At 50.0% G+C, this 19,529-nt stretch overlaps 1 long non-coding RNA gene across 4 annotated transcripts in view; it reads left to right on the forward strand.

The window, feature by feature from the left end:
* LOC110255964 overlaps positions 989-19,529 on the forward strand; it is a 44,538-nt gene continuing 25,997 nt past the window's right edge. Inside the window, exon 1 of one of the 4 annotated variants that reach the window (XR_002336975.1) lies at positions 989-1,313. This is a non-coding gene — a long non-coding RNA (uncharacterized LOC110255964). Of the gene's footprint in view, positions 1,314-1,349; positions 1,499-19,529 lie in introns of those variants that run through there. The other 3 variants (XR_002336974.1, XR_002336972.1, XR_002336973.1) reach the window with 3 other exon arrangements.

Consider the following 19,529-nt stretch of genomic DNA (forward strand, 5'->3'; position numbering starts at 1 on the left):
AGCCGCCCAGCTCCCTACTCAGGAAGGAAGGACGGGGGAGCGAATCACTGACACTCAACCCCGGGAGGGGGGGCGCCTCAGCTGAGGACAGCTGCCTAGCTAGCCCGCCGCTCTCCCACGGTGGCTGGTGTCAAAGGACCAATCAGCACCAGGAGAGCAAGGCCGGGGCTCTCCGCCCAGCGCAGGACGGCAGGGGTGGCTGTTGAGATTACATCACACCCCAGCTTCTGCCTCAACCCAGTCTGCCTCTTGCCGGCGCCTTTGGAGGTGTGATCCCCTAAGAGTCAACCTGGTGGTGCTCACCCCCCACGCAGAGCCCGCCCCCCGGGGGATCAGCCCAGAGACACCCCACAAGGAGGTGGACTTTGGAGCTGGGCCACGTGCCCTCTGCTTGGCATCAAGGACCCCGGCAGCGGTGGGTAGAGCCTAGATCTTGGCGCAGGGAGCAGATACTGTGAAGGTTTTCCCCCTGGTGACCTGGAAACTGGGGGCGGAGGGGCACCAGCTGGCGTGGCTCTCAAGGCATTTGATGAACACGGAGAAAATGCTCAAAGGAGGATGGCTGGCGATGCTTTCCAGAAAAATCACGAAAACCTGAGCGCAATTAGGGGGCAAAGATGAAGAGCCTCCTTGGGAACACATAGGCGGCTCGGGGTGAGAGCTCAGAAAGCTGAGGTCAAGGCCCAAGGCTCGACCCCCAGAGCAGCAGAACCCCATGAAAGGTTAAACTCTGAATCCAGGAGGGTCTGCCATGCTGGCGCCAGAGCCCTGGTTGGGACTTATGGGATGATGGTCCCCCCAACTCTTTGTTTGTTTGTTTTTAGGGCCGCACCGGCAGCATATGGAGGTTCCCGGGCTAGGGGTCTAAACGGAGCTACAGCTGCGACCTACGTCACAGGTCACAGCAACGCCGGATCCTTAACCCACTGAGCGAGGCCAGGGATTGAACCTGCCACTGCATGGTTCCTAGTCGGATTCGTTTCTGCTGCACCATGATGGAACTTTTTTTTGGGGGGGGGTGCCCAAAATCTTGAATGCCAAGTTTTCCTCAAACTCTGAGCCTGCAGAGAGGCCCATGGCCAGCACCCCCTGCGTGAGGACAGCAAGGAGGCCTCTCCCCTGCAAACCACACTCATCCTTCTCGGAAACTGCTCCCTCTAAGTCGGGCACGTTGGCACCTTCGCTCAGCTGAGGTCGCTCTGGGCCTGATGAGGGGAGGCCACGCCGCAGAGGATCCTGGGAAACTGCGCCTGTTCCCGCAGGAGGCAGCGAGTCCGCACACGGAGCTGGGGCTGAATCACAGGATCCATCAAGTAAGTGGAACACGGGCCGGGAGGGGAGTCCGCCTCTGGGCACGGGACTCAACTCCCCCGCAGGGACCCCTGAGATGATGCAAACGCCCTGCCGGGACGGCGCCCCATCTGTGGAGAAGGAATGTGCCAGAACTCCATGGGATCCAAAGGCCGGAGGGGTGGGCGCGTTCGAGGGGACGTGCCAGGTGAGGACAGAAACCCCCCCTTCCCCCCCGAGAGCAGGCCTCAGAGGAGGGCAGGGAGGATGCGCCCTTTGCAAAGCACGAGCAATGAATGTGCTGGAGAGAAGGCACCAGCGTCTTTGGAAAGGGAGGCGGCACAGCAGAGGCCAGTGGGAGGGAAGGGACCCCCCTCCGCCCGCTCCACCTCCTTCCCCTCCCCAGAACAACAGAGACCACGTGGCGGCACCTAACCCCCAGCATCCCAGTGGATGCAGCCATCGCAATGATGGGAGGCCACCATATGGGTACCACCCCATAGGTTGCTCCGTGGTCAAATCCATGGAAATTACAAATTCGCATACCCAGCAGGTCTACGGCTAGTGTATCCCACAGCTGTCCCTCATCAAGAAAGATAATCCCGAACCGGTGGCCGCTTGTCCTTTCAATGTCTGGAGGGGGTTTTGTCCACCAGACCCACACGAGGCTCATCTAATTATGTAGACATTTGCTCTTTGGTTTGGCCTCCTATTTCCTATTGGCTCGAGCATCTTACAGCTCTGGAGGGCAGATGTCAACTTGTTAGCTATGCAAATGGTTCTTGTCCAGTACCGATTCAAATGAATCTCGTCTGGGAGAGATGCAAGTAACTTCTGTCCTGTGGAAATGCTAATCCCAAAGGCTGTGGTTTCCCTGCCCTGGAGTTTATGCATTGGCCAGTTTTCTCTCCAACACAGCTGCCTTGTTCCAGGCCTCTTTCAGTGCCTGTGTGTACCCAGTCTCTCCAATTCTCTTTAAATCAATTTTACTGTCCCGCTGGTCCCGCCTTTAATGGGTTCCGGGTCTTTTGACACAGAGTCACTTTATCGTGGTATAAGAATCATACTTTGCAGTTTTTGAAAATGAAACGTAGACCCCTGGCACATGTACGTATGAAAGCATTTGTGGCACTGTTGATTTTAAGAGAAAAGTTTTGGACGCTAATGTCAGTCAGGAAGGAACTGATTAAACTAATTCCGGAGCATAGATACTGAGGCGTATTGTACAACTTTTACAAAAAGCGGACTCAGAGTTCCCGTTGTGGCGCAGTGGTTAACAAATCTGACTAGGAACCATGAGGTGGCGGGTTCGATCCCTGGCCTCACTCAGCGGGTTAGGGATCTGGCGTTGCCATGAGCTGTGGTGTAGGTCGAAGGCTCAGCTTGGATATGACGTTGCCGTGGCTGTGGTGTAGGCCGGCAGCTATAGCTCCGATTCGACCCCTAGCCTGGGAACCTCCATATGCCGCGGGTGCAGCCCTAGAAAAGACAAAAAAAAAAAAAAAAAACAGACGCAAGGGTGTATGTATTTCTATGAAGGACTCTCTGAGATTTGACGTTAAATTTTAAAATAGGTTGAGGGAGTTCCCACTGTGGCTCAGCAGATTAAGAACGCAACACGGCGTCCATGAGATGTGGGTTCAATCCCTGGCCTTGCTCAATGGATTAACGATCCGGCGTTGCCACGAGCTGTGGCGCAATTTGCAGATGAGGCTCGGATCTGGCGTTGCCGTGGCTGTGGTGTAGGACGGCAGCTGCAGCTCCGATTTGACCCCAGCCTGGGAACTTTCGTATGCTGCAGGTATAACCCTAAAAAGAAAAACAAAATTAAAGCAATAAAATAGCTGGGTAGAGCATGGCGTGGGCTCATTTGAGGATGTGAACACCCCTCCCCTTCTGTCTCCCAGTGGAGTTCCTAGAGCTCCCGCTGTGGTGCAGTGGGTTAAGAAGTCTGACCACAGACACTCAGGTTGCTTTGGAAGCAATGGTTTGATGCCTGGCCCAGCACAGCCACAGCTGCAGCTCAGATTCTGTCCCTGGCCGGGGAATATCTGTATGCCACGGGTGTGGCCATACATTTTTTTTAAAAATAGATATAAACACATTTCTTTATATTTACTTACACACAGTCTTTATTTATTTATTTATTTGTCTTTTTGCCTTTTCTAGGGCCGCTCCCGCGGCACATGGAGGTTCCCAGGCTAGGGGTCGGATTGGATCTGATGAGCTGCGTCTGCAACCTACACCACAGCTCACAGCAACGCCAGATCCTTAACCCACGGAGCAAGGCCAGGGATCGAACCCGCCACCTCATGGTTCCTGGTCGGATTCGTTAACCACTGCGCCACGATGGGAACCCCTCTAATGGCTTTTTTAAGGTTTATTTAAGTACAGTTAAATATAGTTAAATTTATGATTTTACATGTATTGTTTTTTGTGCTTTACCAAGTGTATGCAGCACGTAATCCTGACGACGAGCGGGGTACACAGAGCATAACGTCCTCGAGGTTCATTTGTGTGACTGCCAACAATGCAGCGCCTTCTTTATTGCTCAAGAGTGTTCTGTCGTATGAACAGACCACAGTTTGTTCATCTGTTCACCTGTTCATTCGGGTTCTTTCCAGTTCTTGCTGGTTAGGGACCAAAACTGCTGTGGACACTCTCATACAAGTTTCTGTGTGAATATAGTTTTCATTTTTCTTGGATGTGGCAACTTCACGTCACCAAACCAAACTTGGCTCCACTCACCGGCACGTAGAGAAGACCATCTCCTGACACCAGGTTTTGACGAAGGAAAGTGCAGTGTTTATGTGCCGATGTGTTTATTGCAAATGCCAGGCAAGGAGCCCAGGGTATCTAGTGCTCGAAAAACCCCAACTCCCTGACGGGTCTCCGTGAAACTGTTTTTTTTTTTTTTTTGGCTGTGCCCATGGTTTGCAGAAGTTCACAGACCTGGGCTAGAACCCTCGCCACAGCTGTGACAATGCTGGATCCTTAACGGCTAGGCCACCAGGGAACTCGCTCAGGGAAGCATTTTCAAAGACGAGGGGAGGGAGGGGCGCTGCAGGGTGTGTGATCAGTTCCTGAACGTTTCTGATTGGTGGATGAGGAGATAACGGGATGATGGCACAGGGGTTAACACCCTCAATCCTGAGGCTCAGTCAGTCCGGGGGCTATGACCGTGCAGTCAACAGGTTGTTTCCATTTGATGGGGTTTCAGGACCTACAGAACAACTCAGGGGAGTGGATCAGACACTATCATCAGTGTCCTTCAGGGAGGAACGAACGGTTCTGTGACTGCCATATGGCTGATGTACTGTTTAAATTCTTACCAGTTCTCCTGAACCAACTGTTATTTTTGTCACTACATGTTCATATCAATAACTGATTCTTGAGCCAGGAATTTGTGACTCAGGGGAGGTCTGAAGACTACAGATTTTTCTACAAACCAGAAGACATGGGTGGGGGGGATCCTGGAAAGGCCCCATAGGGTCCGGCTCCGTTACAGTGGAAGTGGGATGTGGGGTTGGTTTAACTTTGAAAGAAACTGCCACGCATTTCCCCGAGCAGCTGCCCCATCTTTTATTCCCACCAGCAGGGTATGAGCGTTCGCTCTGTATCCTGGCCAAAATTGAGTGGTGTCAGGTGTGTCTGTCTTTTTTCTTTTTTTTTCCGAACTTCAGCCATTCTAATACGTGTGTAACGGTATCTGGTTGTGGCTTTGATTTGACTCTGTGACGTTAAACATCATTTCATGTGCTTATTGGCCATCTGTATCTTTTCTTTGATGAAATGCCCACATTTCCTGCCCATTTTTTTTTTATTGGCCCATTGCTTGTTTTCTTATTGCATAATGAGAGTTTTTCCATGTATTTTGGATACAATTCTTTATCAGATCTGTACTTCATAATTATTTTCTCCAAGTCTGCAGCATGACTTTTAAAAAAACTTTATTGGGCACAACCTTGTCAGTCAACTATACTTCAATAAAAATTTTTTAAAAAGGAGCTCCTGTTGTGGCTCAGCCGTAGCAGACCCGACTCGTATCCATGAGGTTGTGGGCTCCATCCTTGACTTCGCTCAGTGGGTTGAGGATCCAGCGTTGCCGTGAGCTGTGGTGTAGGTCACAAGTGCAGCTATGATCTGGCGTGGCTGCGGCTAGGCTGGCAGCTATAGCTCTCATTTGACCCCTAGCCTGGGAACTTCCATATGCCAAGGGTGCAGTCCTAAAAAACAAAAACAAAACTTTTATTGGCTTCTTGCTATGAGCATAAGGATTTAGCTTTTCCCTCTCAAAGTTTGAAAGTTGTTTTATTGTCTGGAGTAACTTTTTTTTCTTTTTCTTTCTTTTTTTTTTTTTTTTTTTTTTTTTTTGTCTTTTTGCCATTTCTTGGGCTGCTCCCTCGGCATATGGAGGTTCCCAGGCTAGGGGTCCAATTGGAGCTGTAGCCATAGGCCTACGCCAGAGCCACAGCAACGTGGGATCCGAGCCGCGTCTGCAACCTACACCACAGCTCACGGCAACGCTGGATCCTTAACCCACTGAGCAAGGCCAGGGATCGAACCGGCAACCTCATGGTTCCTAGTCGGATTCGTTAACCACTGCGCCACGACGGGAAAGTACCTTTTGACTCTAACCGATGAACCTCTGTTTCATGCTGCATCGACTTTTGACAGCATCTCTTGACTCTGATGTTGTGACAAAGTATATGCACGCCCACCTTTGCCCCCAGCGATCCTTGCTGCTCCCTCCGATGGCCACGTTGTAATCTTTACATCGTCAACGTTGTTGACACCTGTCATCTGTCTCTGAACCACAACTCCGGCTTGTTCGCTTTATCTGCAGTTTGACTTTAATCATATCTCCATCATACTATAAATTCTACGCGTACCCCTGACCCCAGGAAAACTTGCTCGTAAAATCTTTATTCCTCCGGTTCCAGTCTCAATTGGCTGGTCTCTAGGCCTGGCGTGCCAGTCATTTCCCAGGACATAAATAAGCCTTTTAGTGCAAAAAATGGGAAAGTCTTGGCAAAGTGGAATGAATTCTTCACTGGATATCTTTAAATTTTTTTTAAATTATGGTTGATTTACAATGTCGTGCCAACTTCTGCTGTGCAGTAAAGTGACCCCATCATACATGTATACACACTCCCTTTCTTATATTATCTTCCGTCACGGTCCATCCCAAGAGACTAGATATAGTTCCCTGTGCTGGACAGCAGGACCTCATTGCTTATGCATTCTAAATATAATAGTTTGCATCGACTAACCCTCAAAATCCCAGTCCATCCCACTCCCTCCCCCTCAGCAACCACAAGTCTGTTCTCTACGTCTGTGTTTCTATTTTGTAGATAGGTTCGTTTGTGCCATATTTTAGATTCCACATATAAGTGATACTGTATGATATTTGTCTTTCTCTTTCTGACTTCACTTAGTATGAGAATCTCTAGTTGCGTCCATGTTGCTACAAATAGCATTTGTTTGTTCTTTTTTATGGCTGAGTAGTATTCTACTGTAGACATGCACAACCTCTTAATCCATTCACCTGTCAATGGACATTTAGGTTGTTTTCCGTGTCTTGGCTACTGTGAATGGTACTGCAATGGACAGAGAGGTGCACGTATCTTTTTCGAAGTTTTGTCTGGATATATGCCCAGGAGTGGGATTGCTGGATCATATGGTAGTTCTATGTATAGATTTCTGAGGTACCTCCATACTGTTCTCCGTAGGGGTTTTACCAATGTACATTCCCACCAACAGCATAGAAGGGTCCCCTTTCCGCCACACCCTCTCCAGCATTGGTTATTTGTAGACTTATTAATGACGGCCATTCTGACCAGTGCGAGGTGGCACCTCCTTGTAGTTTTGCTTTGCGTTTCTCTAATAATTAGTGATGTTGAGCATCATTTCATGTGTCTACTGGCCATCTGTGCGTCTTCTTTGGAGAAATGTCTATTTAGGACTTCTGCCCATTTTCCGCTTGAGTTGTTTGGTTTTTGGTGGTTGAGTTGTATGAGTTGTTTTTATATTTTGGAGAGTAAGCCCTTGTTGGTTGCATCATTTGCAACTATTTTCTCCCATTCCGTAGGTTGTCTTTTCATTTTTTGTTTTTTTTTAATGACTTCCTTTGCTGTGCAAAATCGTGTAAGTTTGATTAGGTCCCATTTGTTTACTTTTATTTCTGTTGCCTTGGAGACTGACCTAAGAAAACATTTATATGGCTTATGTCAGAGAATGTTTTGCCTATGTTCTCTTCTAGGAATTTTATGGTGTCATGTCTTATGTTTATGTCTTTAAGCCATTTTGAGTTTATTTTTGTGAGTGGTGTGAGGTGTGTTCCAGTTTCATTGATTTACATGCAGCTGTCCAGGCTTCCCAGCACCACTTGCTGAAGAGACTTTTTCCCATTTTATATTCTTGCCTTGTCGAAGATTAATTGACCATTGTACGTATCCGTGTGTATTTCTGGGCTCTCTATTCCATGGATCCATATGTCTGTGTTTTTTTTTGTTGTTGTTGTTTTTTTTTTGTTTTTTTTTTAACACGAGTACCACACTGTCTTGATTACTGTAGCTTCGTAATATTGTCCAAAGTCTGGGAGAGTTATGTCTCTTGCTTTGTTTTTGTTTTCCTTTCGCTTTGGCAATTCTGAGTCTTTTATGGGTCCAGATAAATTTTTAGATTTATTTGTTCTAGTTCTGTGAAAAATGTCTTGGGTAATTTGATAGGGATTGCCTTGAATCTGTAGACTGCTTTGGGTGGTATGGTCATTTTAACAATGTTAATTCTTCCAACCCAGGAGCGTGGATTGGGAGAATTAATATTGAACCCTCTTTAATTTCCTTGGTTAATGTTTCATAATTCTCAGCATAAAAATTCACTTCCTTGGTCAGGTTTATTCCTAGGTATTTACTTTTGGGGGTGCAATTTTAAAAGTTTTTTTAAATATTACTTTCCTAATATTTCAGTGTTAGTAAACAGAAATGCAACTGATTTCTGAGTGTTAATCTTGTATCCTGCTACTTTACTGAATTAATTGATTAGTTTTTGTGTGAAGTTTTCTATATATAGTATTCTATATATCGTTTTCTATATATAGTATTACCTCTTCTCTTCTAATTTGGAGGCTTTTTTAAAAAAAAAATCTGATTGCTATGGCTAGGACTTCCAATACTATGTTGAATAAAAGTGGTGAGACTGGGCATCCTTGTCAAGTAGAAAGGCTTTCAGCTTTTCTCCATTGAGTATGACATTGGCTGTGGGTTTGTCATAAATGGCTTTTATTATGCTGAAATATGTTCCCTCTATACCCACTTTGGTAGGAGTTTTTATCGTGAATGGATATTGAATTTTGTCAAATTCTTTTTCTGCGTCTATTGAGATAATCGTGTGGTTTTTGACTTTTCTTTTGTTAATGTGGTGTATGACGTTGATTGATTTGGATATACTGAACCATCCTTGTGAACCTGGGATGAATCCCACTTGGTCATGGTGTATGATTCTTTTTATGTGTTGTTGGATTCAGCTGGCTAAAATTTTGTTAAGAATTTTTACCTCGGGGTTCCCGTCGTGGCTCAGTGGTTAACGAATCAGACTAGGAACCATGAGGTTGCGGGTTCCATCCCTGGCCTTGCTCAGTGGGTTAAGGATCCGGCGTTGCCATGAGCTGTGGTGTAGGTTGCAGGCGAGGCTCGGATCCCACGTTGCCGTGGCTCTGCTCTGGTGTAGGCCAGCAGCTGTAGCACCAATTCGACCCCTAGCCTGGGAACCTCCATGTGCCGCAGGAGCAGCCCAAGAAATGGCAAAAAAGACCAAAAAAATAAAAAAATAAAAAGAAGTTTTACCTCTATATTCATTGGAAATATTGGCCTATAATTTTCTTTTTTAGTAGTATCTTTGTCTGGTTTTGGTATTAGGGTGATGGTGGCTTCATAAAATGTCTTTGGGAGTGGCCCTTCTTCAATTATTTGGAAAAGTTTAAGAAGGATGTGTATAACTTCCTCTTTGTATGTTTGGTAGAATTTCCCTCTAAATCTGTCTGGTCCTGGACTTTTATTTGTAGCAAGTATTTTTAGTATTATCATTATTATTATTATTATTCAATTCCATTTCTAGTAATCAGACTGCTCAAATTACCTATTTCTTCTTGATTTAGTTTTGGCAGGCTGTATGTTTCTAAAAATTTGTCCGTTTCTTCTAGGTTGTCGAATTTGTTGGCATATAAACGTTCATAGTATTCTTTTAGGGTTTTTTGTATTTCTGCTGCATCAGTTGAGATTTCTCCATTTTCATTTCTTTGTTTATTTGAGTTCTCTCTCTCCTCTTTGGTAACTCTGGCCAGAGGTTTGTCAATTTTGTTTATCCTTTTCAAGAACCAGCTCTTGGTTATATTGATTATTTTTTTTTAATCTCTGTTTTTGAAACTTCCCTCAACGCCTAGTTTGAATCCCATTTTCTGGATGCTTATCTTCCTCTTTTTTTCATTTATTTCCTGACTTCTCAGATATCAGCCACTTTTTAAGAAGGGGCACGTTGAAGATAATCTTTGTCTTTCCATCTCTGAAATGTCTCCATTCTGCCCTGAGGTTTATTGATGGATGGTTTAGCTAGATATAGAACTCTAGGTTGGAAATAATGTTTCCTTATAACTTGGGAGGAATGTTTCATTTCCTTTGAGCATCCAGTTTTACTGACAAGTAGCATGGTACTAGTCTGGCTCTCCTTTCTTTACTGAGCCTGCTTCTCTTTTCCCCTAGGTTTCCCCTCTCTGTCTCCTTCAGCTCTGTACTTTGAGATCATTTATCACCGTGTCTATTGGATTTGGGCAAGCATATTTTATAAATCTCAACAGCACTTTAGTTCTGATTTTTTTCCCCCATCCAATCTGAGTTCTTGTTTATAGATGGAATATTGACTCTAATCTGAATATATCCAGCCGGTGTTTTAAATGCTAGTTTCTGTTCATGAGTCCCCTCTGCTCCCTCTGGGCTGGTGTTTCTCTTATTTCCATGTGGCCTCTCCTTCACGCTCATGGCCCCCCTTCAAATGCCTAGTGATCCTTTGTGGCTCATTCATGTGTAAGAGACATGGTCTGGGTGACAGCTTTGTCTCCTCTGCTATTGTGTCACTAGGCTTTCTTATCCCCTCAAGAGTGGAAATCTGATAGAAGCCGCATAAGGGCAGGTGTTATTTTAGAGAAAGCCACTCCAGTGTCCCCACCGCCTCTTAGGGCCAGATGGGCAGGGCTCTACAGCATCCTCCTGGGGGCTACAGTCCTACTGAGGGCTTTGCAGCTCAGTGGCCTTGGCTTCCCCAACAGGTTTTTTGTTTTTGTTTTTTTGTCTTTTTAGGGCTGAACTCACAGCATATGGAGGTTCCCAGACTAGGGGTCGAATCAGAGCTGTAGCGGCCTATGCCACAGCAACACCAGATCCAAGCTGCGTCTCGGTCCGACCAACACCACAGCTCACGGCAATGCCAGATCCTTAACCCACTGAGTGAAGCCAGGACTCACACCTGCGTCCTCATGGATGCCAGTCAGATTGTTTCCACTGAGCCACAAGGGGAACTCCCCCAACAGGTGTTTCAACTTCTTTAGAAGGAACCTGCTGGGGTTTGGTTGGATGAGATGCGCAGGGAGTGGGAGGGGGGGGGTGCCACTGGTGCTGTTGTCTTATGAGCAGACCCTGTCCTCAGCAACCCCCTTCACTCTTGGATTCTGCAATGTCCGTTGACCTGAGCCTGGAGCCTCAGGAGGCTTCTGTGGCTGGTCACCAAGCCCTCTCTCTTCGGCTCTGTCGCCGCCTATTCTGGGCCGAAGCCCTCTCCACCTGGGTAGTGCCACCGTACCCTCCTCTCTTCTGTCTCCGCCAGGAATCGGTGACTCCTGTTCCCCAGCCCACCCATTGCTGTCTTTGCTGTTGTGGCTGCTCCTTTCCTGCTTGTACATTTGCCCCTGAGTGGGGACTGGGTCGTTGCTTATGTGCACAGCCCTCGCGGTGGAAGCCTTACCCCAGGGTTGAATGGGGGCTCGGCAGGAGATAGAAGCTCTCACAACAGGGATGAAAATGGACATTGATCCATGCCTGTAACACACCAGGTGCAGGGCTTTGCATGCTTGCTCTCATTTATTTTTTTTTTCATTTTTTAAAGTTTTATTGATGTATAGTTGATTTACAACATTGATAATTCCTGCTGTGTAACAACGTGATTTGGTTATTCATATGCACATAGCCGCGCTATTTCAGATTCTTTTCCCACATAGGTGCGCCCAGCACACTGGGTAGAGAGAGTCCTGTGCTGCACAGCGGGTCCCCTTGACCATCCGTTCCCTGCACAGTACTGTGCACCTGCCAGTCTCATTTCTTCTTAATCTCTCACTATTAAATCTGAAGCATAGAAAAATTAGCTGGCTCCAAACTGGGGGAGCCAGAATTCCCACCCCAGCCTGTTTGCCGCAAAAGTCCAGATGGTCCTGCAGCCTCCCTGTGGCCCTGCAGGACCATCGTCCTTGGGTTACACAGCTCCAGCCGCTGGGAATCGGCAAAGTCCACACCAAGCATCGGGGAGTTGCTCCCACACACCCAGGCCCCAGCATCCTGAATCCTCACCCACATTCATGTTCCAGGAAAACTGCCAACACCAGGCTTCCTCCGGGGATCTTGCTGTCCCTTGCGGCTCGTTCCTCACCTCTGTGTTGTTAATGCACCTCAATTAGAGCCTCACCTGGACCACCTCTTGCTCTGAGGCAGGTGCAGAAGGAAGGAGATGAGATGCCTGGTGGGGCAGGATACCTGAGCTTTAAGCAGAGCCATTCCCCATCACCCCCTCCTGGCCTGCAGGTACCACCACCTGAGGAGCTTCAGTATTAGCTGGCGTGTATTGATAGTGTATTGATAGTGTATTGATAGTGTATTGACGGCCTACCACAGTCACCAGCGGTAGGTCCTTTATCTAACTTCCCACCAACCCTTTCAGGTAGGGACAGCTGTCCCATTTTTCTGATGAGGAAGCTGAGGCTCGGGGGTTAAGGCACTCATCAGTGACGTCCAGCTGGAAAGTGGCATAGATGTTGACCTGGGTCTGAAAGGTGCCCACCACACTGTGCCCTGTATCTGGTGGCAGGACTCCCGTCTCTGCCATGGCCTGGCTTGCTCCAGAGGGACAGGAGGTCAAGAGCTCCCCACCCCCTTGGATGGACCCAAGGCCGCTGGGTTGTGACCCTTGGGAATTTGGGGTGAACCCTGGGTGCCTCCTTCCCCAAGGTCCTGGAGAAATGGCCCATTGCTGTCGTCAAGATTCTCATCAGTCCGCCCCGCCCAGTGTGACCCTGCTGGCCCCTAACCACCCCCACCCCTCCCGCCCCGAGCCTGGCCTCCAGCCCCGACAGCCAGCGAGGTTGATTCAGCGTTTCTCACCTTTGTGGAAAGGAAGGTGCAGCCCTTCCAGAAGGTGAGAAAAACCCTGGGAAGTGAGGAAGGGGGCGTGATGGAAAGGAAGGAAGTGAAATCGAAATTTTAAGGGGAAATCGGGCCCCCAGATTGGTAGCTGGAGAGAGAACTCTGGAAATGCATCAGGTTCCCCACCCCCACTTTCTCTGCAGAGTGTGTACCAGGGCCGGAGGTGGGGGTGTCTTGGTTAAGAGCAGGGGAGGGGTTGGCGCGACTGGAGGGGGCTGGGGGGCAGCAGCGTTCCAGGTGGGGCGGGGTGGCTGGGACAGAAAGGAGCTCCTGCTTCGTGCCCGGCTCCAAGCCAGGCGCCCGCACGCTGAGCTCATTAAATTTCCCCCAGGCCTCCCACGGGGTCTTACAATCTCCACCTCACAGATGAGAAGTGGGGGAGCCTCGCCTCGGGAAATTTCCATCCTCACCGTCGAGGGCTGGTCTGGGGCTCCGGCGATTGATTGTGCCCTCCAGGAACCCCCGCCCTTACCCCTCTCCTCCTTCCCCTCGCAGGATGCCGAGAGGGAGGGGGTGGGAGGGGGGCTGCCGCTGCTGGGGTCCCTGCATCCCCAGGCACGGCTCCTCATGCATAAAACAGGAGGAACCTTTTCCTCCGCAGTTAATCAAAACCTCCAGGCTGAACGATTGCAAATGAGGAGCCCCTGTCAAGTCATTTCCCTTGCAAATGAAGCCACCACTCCTGCGTTTTTTCTCTTTAATAACTCATCAACTCAGCAGCCGACCCAGGCGCCTGGGGCTGCTCGGCGCACAGGTCCCCAGGCGCAGAGCTGGCACATTTCAATTAGCTTGCCGAGCCCCTAGTAAGCAATTGGGGTACCTTGGATCCCTGACCCCCTCCCCTCGCCAAAGCCCAGGGGACTGGGCCTCCCGCTCCCAGCGGTAATTAGTGGGTTTTCAAGGCGATGCCCCCAAACCAGGCCCAGCTGGAGGAAACTGCCCCCAGAAATCCTTGGACTGGACCTAGTAACGGAGGTGGGGAGGCCTGCTGAGGATTCGGAGCCCAGGGGCACACACACCAGGCCTTAAGGAAGACCCCATGGGGCCCTGATCCTGGAATCTCAGCTTGCAGAGCTCGGCCCCAGAGGAAGCCGGAGGTGAAGAAAGCCTCGTTACTCACTCCCCAGGTGCCTGGAACCTTCCATCTGTAAAATGGGACAGGACAGTTGTTTGCCTTGTAGGGCTGCTGTGAGGCGGTAATGAGATGACCTTGGCACAGTGTCTGGCACTTCAAAGACCTCCCGTCACCGTTAGCCACGATTGATATTAATATTCGATCAGTCCCTACGTCAGACTGTTACTGAAACTCAGCCTCTGTCCACCGCTGCCGAATAGAAACGCTGGGACAATTTGGGGTGAAGGAGAAAAAGATTTTATTGCTCTGCCAGGCAAAGGCGGCCGCAGTAGGCCGATGCCTTAAAGACGGTGCCCCCACCCGTGGGAGGGACCAGGGGGTGGTTTTGTCGTTTGGGGAGTGGAAGATAAGGGTCAGGGTAGAGGCAAGCTCTCATCCTTTCAGAGCTGGTGTTTAGTGGCCCCAGGCCTGGTTCTGGGGGTCCTCCTTCTTTCTGGAATGAAGAATGCTCACCAAGTAGTTAACATCTTCCATTTGTTGGGGGGTTCAGTTCTGCAGAAGGGCTCAGCAATAGTTATCTCTGTTTCTTGAAGAACTGAGACCCCGACCCAAGGCTGCACTCTTGTCTGTGGATGCGCCTCCCTGGTCTCTGCATCCCCTCCCTTCCCTGAGGAGCACCTGTTTAAACTCTGGGAAGGCCAAGGAGGCTGAACATGGCTCAGTGGTTAACGAACCCGACTAGGAACCATGAGGTTGCGGGTTCGATCCCTGGCCTCGCTCAGTGGGTCAAGGATCCAGAGTTGCCGTGAGCCGTGGTATAGGTCCCAAATGTGGCTCGGATCTCACGTGGCTGTGGTATAGGCCAGTGGCCACAGCTCCGCAATTCGACCCTAGCCTGGGACCCTCCATATGTCGCAGGTACAGCCCTAAAAAGCAAACCAAAAAAAAAAAGACTTTCTTGAATCTGAGGGAATCAAGATGTCACCACCAGCTCAAAGAATTCAAAGCACACACATATGTGGGGAGTTGGGGATATTGAAATGAACTTACAAACAGATGGAAACCCGGCCACAGGACAATAACCAATTGCATCCTGTGGGACTCAGCTCCTGCGCCATCCAAGGAACCCAAATTATGTGCAGTAGGTAAGTTTTCTACAACCTGCAGCGTTGTGAAATAGCTCAAAGAGAACAAAAAGTGGAAATAAGCCCAAAGGTGCATGGGACAGGGACCCGGGAACAGGTCTGCGGTTTTGTGCCTGTATCTGGATCTTTCTCCGAATAAGTGAGTTGCCTGTACACACGGAGCCTGGCGTGTAGTAAGTGCTGCACGCATTTTCGTAAAAATTAACGTGGTAATCCATAAATGAAGGCCGACCAGATGAGAACAGGCACAGACGCTTTCAAGGTTGCGATGGCCCCCAGCCCTTTCCTTTCAGCAGGAACTCAAAGGCAGGCAGGAGAGCAGGAGGGCTTTCCAGGGGAGCGGAGAAGAGGCCCCGGATGGGAATCTGGCGGCCTGGGAAAGCTGGCGGGTCCACGAGCAGGGGGCCATCCCACAGGGTTGGTTAGAGGGCACAGCTGATGCTCTCTGCTTGGTCCTCTGTTGGAGCAAAATTGGGGGCGCTGTGGGTGGTGCAGCAGGTCCTGGCTGTTTGGGGCCCATTGTTACAGGAGCGGTTGTTAGGCTCCCGGAATGCTGGCTAGAGTCGGTGGTCTGACCTGGAGCCAGCAGGCTGGCCTTGGACAGGTTACTGTAGATAACGGGTTGGTTTCCTGGGCGGGGGGGCTGCAGGTTGTGGTCAGAGTTCTATTTTTCCATACAGTCTGGCCGAGTGTCCATTTGTAGGTTGAGACTCAGTAGCCACAGTGCCTGACACCTGGGAACCTTCCATCAGCAGTCATTTCTTTTGTGTGTGTGTCTTTTTGCCTTTTCTTTTGTTTCTTTTTTTTTTTTTTTTTTTTTTTGTCTTTTTGCCATTTCTTGGGCCACTCCCACGGCATATGGAGATTCCCAGGCTAGGGGTCTAATCAGAGCCGTAGCCACCAGCCTACGCCAGAGCCACAGCAACGTGGGATCCGAGCCGCGTCTGCAACCTACACCACAGCTCACGGCAACACCAGATCCCCAACCCACTGAGCGAGGCCAGGGATCGAACCTACAACCTCATGGTTCCTAGTCGGATTCGTTAACCACTGAGCCACAACGGGAACTCCTGGTGGTCATTTCCATCAGCTGATACGAACGCCACCACTGATACACACACAGCCAGCTCTGACCGGTTTAAGCTGAATTGGAGATGTATTGCCTCGGGAGCTCCGAACCTGGGGGGGAGCCCCGAGAGCCAGGTCGGGAAGGCGGGAACCAGACTGGCACCAGCCTCCTACAAGATACAGCCTGTTTCTGCCCTTGTCACTCTTGGAGATAAGGTCCTGATCTCAGAGAGACAGCAGTGAGTGACGGCTTTGGAGGGAGATCTTAATTCTCTGCTCAGGCATTGAACCTGGGCAGCCTGGGTGAAAAGCAGGAGTCCCAGCCACTAAACCAGCTAGAGGCTAAGACAGAACTGCCCTGATTCTTGCCCCCGGTTGAAAGCCAGAATGTTTCGAGGAGGCAAAGGCTGTGAAAAGAGGTCTAGGAGTTCCCGTCGTGGCGCAGCGGAAACAAATCCGACTAGGAACCATGAGGTTGCAGGTTCGATCCCTGGCCTCGCTCAGTGGGTCAAGGAGCCGGCGTTGCCCTGAGCTGTGGTGTAGGTCGCAGACACGGCTTGGATCTGGCATTGCTGTGGCTGTGGTGTAGGCCGGTGGCTATATCTCCAATTTGACCCCTAGCCTGGGAACCTCCATATGCTGCGGGTGCGGCTCTAAAAAGCAAAAAAAAAAAAAAGAGAAAACAGGTCTAAAGTGTATTGTTAGAGCCACGTGTGGGAGAGCACACAGAGTCTATTTAGGTCAGAAGCAAAGCCGTACTACACACCCGAAAGCGGGGTGCAGGTGCGGGCACCCCCTGAGTGAGGAGCGCACCGGAGAGGGGGTTTAAATCGCTTCTTCAGCACAGTTCTTCTGGGTCTTTGTTCACCTGTAGCCAGTTACCTTGTTTGAATTCTCACACCCGACTGGGCACAGGACTCTCCCCAATGTGTGCGCATCTTTTGGCAAAGATGGGTTCCAGAGGAAAGGACGCCGGGACTTATTTTGGCCTGGCACCCCCTCCCTTTCGGACCCCTAGGAGTAAGGCAGGTATAACTGGGGAGCTCTCCTGGACCCCAGGAGAGATGGAAGGGTCATCTCGTCTCTACTCCAGCTGAGCTCAGCTCCTGCCGTTCACTTTCTTCCTGAAGCGTCAGAGAAGCCAGGCCCACTTTACTGGGCAAGTCCCAGCTGTTCTCAGCCCAGGGGCCCAGCTCCCTCCTGCCCCCCCTAGGGGAAGGATGGGGCCCTGCAGATCTGCCCTGGGCCCTGTGCCGCCAAGGTCCAGCAACGGGGAGAGCTGACTCTCCCCCCAGGAAAACTGGGGTGCCGATGCCACAAAAACAAGGCTTAGATACCTGTTCACCAGAAAAACACCAGCGTCCCCTCCACCACCCCAGGACATGGGTGCCATGGAAACACCCATGTTTCCAGCTGGGAACCCTGAGGCACACAGAAGACCCGTCATCTGTGGGATTCAAACTTGGGGTCTGCTCTCTTCAAAGTCCCGGCTCTTCTGCCTGTCGCTTTCCTCAGTGTGCTGTCACCCTGGTGTCCCCTGACCCTCAGGTACAGCCAAGCTCCCAGGCGCCCTGCTCAGCACAGCGCACGGAGCGCGCCCTCCTTCCTCTGACTCAGGTTCTCTGCTCCAACACCCGCGGCCCTCCCACTTCCCGCGTCCCTGTGGACGTGGCCTCCATCCCCAGCCTGGGACCAGCTCCTGGAGTCATCTGCCTGTGAACCTGGGAAAACTTTAAAGGAAATCTTGAAATCCAAGGGCTCTATGAGAGGGACCCACCAGAGCACGAGAGAGTGAGCAAACCCTCTGGGGTTGTTCGTTTTCTTATTATTGAGTTTTAAGAGCTCTTTGCATATTTTGAATAATGGTCCTTTATCAGCTGTGTCTTTTGCAAATATTTTCTCCCAGTCTATGGCTTGTCTTCTCGTGCTCTTGAAATAGCTAACACTTTGCTAAATCCAGTTCAATCTTCTTTTAAATTTTTTTGAAATGGAAGGAGAGCTGATTTAGGGAGTTCCCATTGTGGCTCACCCTATTAAGAACCCGACTGGTATCTATGAGGATGCGGGTTCAATTCCTGACCTTGCTGAGTGGCTTAACGATCCAGCACTGCCGCAAGCTGTGATGGAGGTCGTGGATGTGGCTCGGATATGGCATTCTTGTGGCTGTGGCTGTGGCATAGGCCAGCAGGTGAAGCTCCAATTTGACCCCTAGTCTGGGAACTTCCATATGCTGCGGGTGTGGCCCTAAAGATTAAAAGAAAAAAAAGGTATAGTTGATTATTATAACGCCATGCCGATTTCTGCTGTATAGCGAAGTAACCCAGTCATATATACATATACACACACCCACACATACATTCTTTTTTCATGGTCTTTTGCAAAAGATTGGATATAGATCCCTGAGCTGTACAATAGGGCCTCTTGTTTATCCATTCTAAATTTAATAGTTTGCATCTACGGATCCCAAACTCCCAGTCCATCCCACCCCTCCCCCTCCTCCAATCCCGTCAAATCTCACTCCAAATCCTGCTTCTGAGAGGTGCAAAAAATTTGAGTCGGTAGTTCCTGCTGTGGTGCCCTGGGTTAAGAACCCAACTATAGGAATTCCCGTCGTGGCTCAGCAGTTAGCGAACCTGACTAGCATCCATGAGGATGCAGGTTCGATCCCTGGCCTCGCTCAGTGGGTTAACGATCCAGCGTGAGCTATGGTGTAGGTCGCAGACACGGCTTGGATCCAGCATTGTTATGGCTGTGGTGTAGGCCAGTGGCTACAGCTCCAATTTGACCCCTACCCTGGGAACCTCCATATGACTCGGGTACAGCCCTAAAAAGCCAAAAAGACAAAAGAAAAAAAAAAAAATCCAACTGCAACGGCTTAGGTCAGTGCAGAGGTGTAGTTTTGATCCCGGGCTCGGCTCAGAGGGTTAAAGGATCTGGCGTTGCTACAGCTGCAGCCTAAGTCCCAGCTGCCGCTCGGATTCACTCCTTGGCCCAGGAACATTCATGTGCTGAGGGCGCCGCCATAAACTTTAAAAGTTTGGAGTCGGTCATGTTTTGTGCCCCTGCTCCCCACCATCTGAGCGGTCACGCGGATGAGGAAGCCCCACCTTTGTCCCTGCCTGTGTGGTCCCTACAGAGATGCTTCTCATCCAAGGAGCTGGCGGTCCATCCAGACGCAGGCAGCCCCGTCGCTGGGGGTGAACGTGGGCCCTGGGACCGCTCTGCCAGGCCCCCAAGCCAGAGCTCTGGGGATCCGTCCCTACATCTGGGTGCCATCCCTTCTGAAGGCCTGTCACCCCATGGGGATCCTCATAGACCTGGGACACAGGTGTCCCCACCCTCGGGGAGCTAGTGTCCCCATTCTGAAAGCCCTGGAACTGCGCACCCCCCAATAGTTCCGTCATCTAGACCCCAGGCCTGCCCTTTCTTGCCTTTTGGGATGAACAAGTAAAAAACAGTCTTCTGAAATCAGACTCTTTTACAGAAAGG

Source organism: Sus scrofa, chromosome 12, assembly GCF_000003025.6.
Source record: "Sus scrofa isolate TJ Tabasco breed Duroc chromosome 12, Sscrofa11.1, whole genome shotgun sequence".
Taxonomy (NCBI): domain Eukaryota; kingdom Metazoa; phylum Chordata; class Mammalia; order Artiodactyla; family Suidae; genus Sus; species Sus scrofa.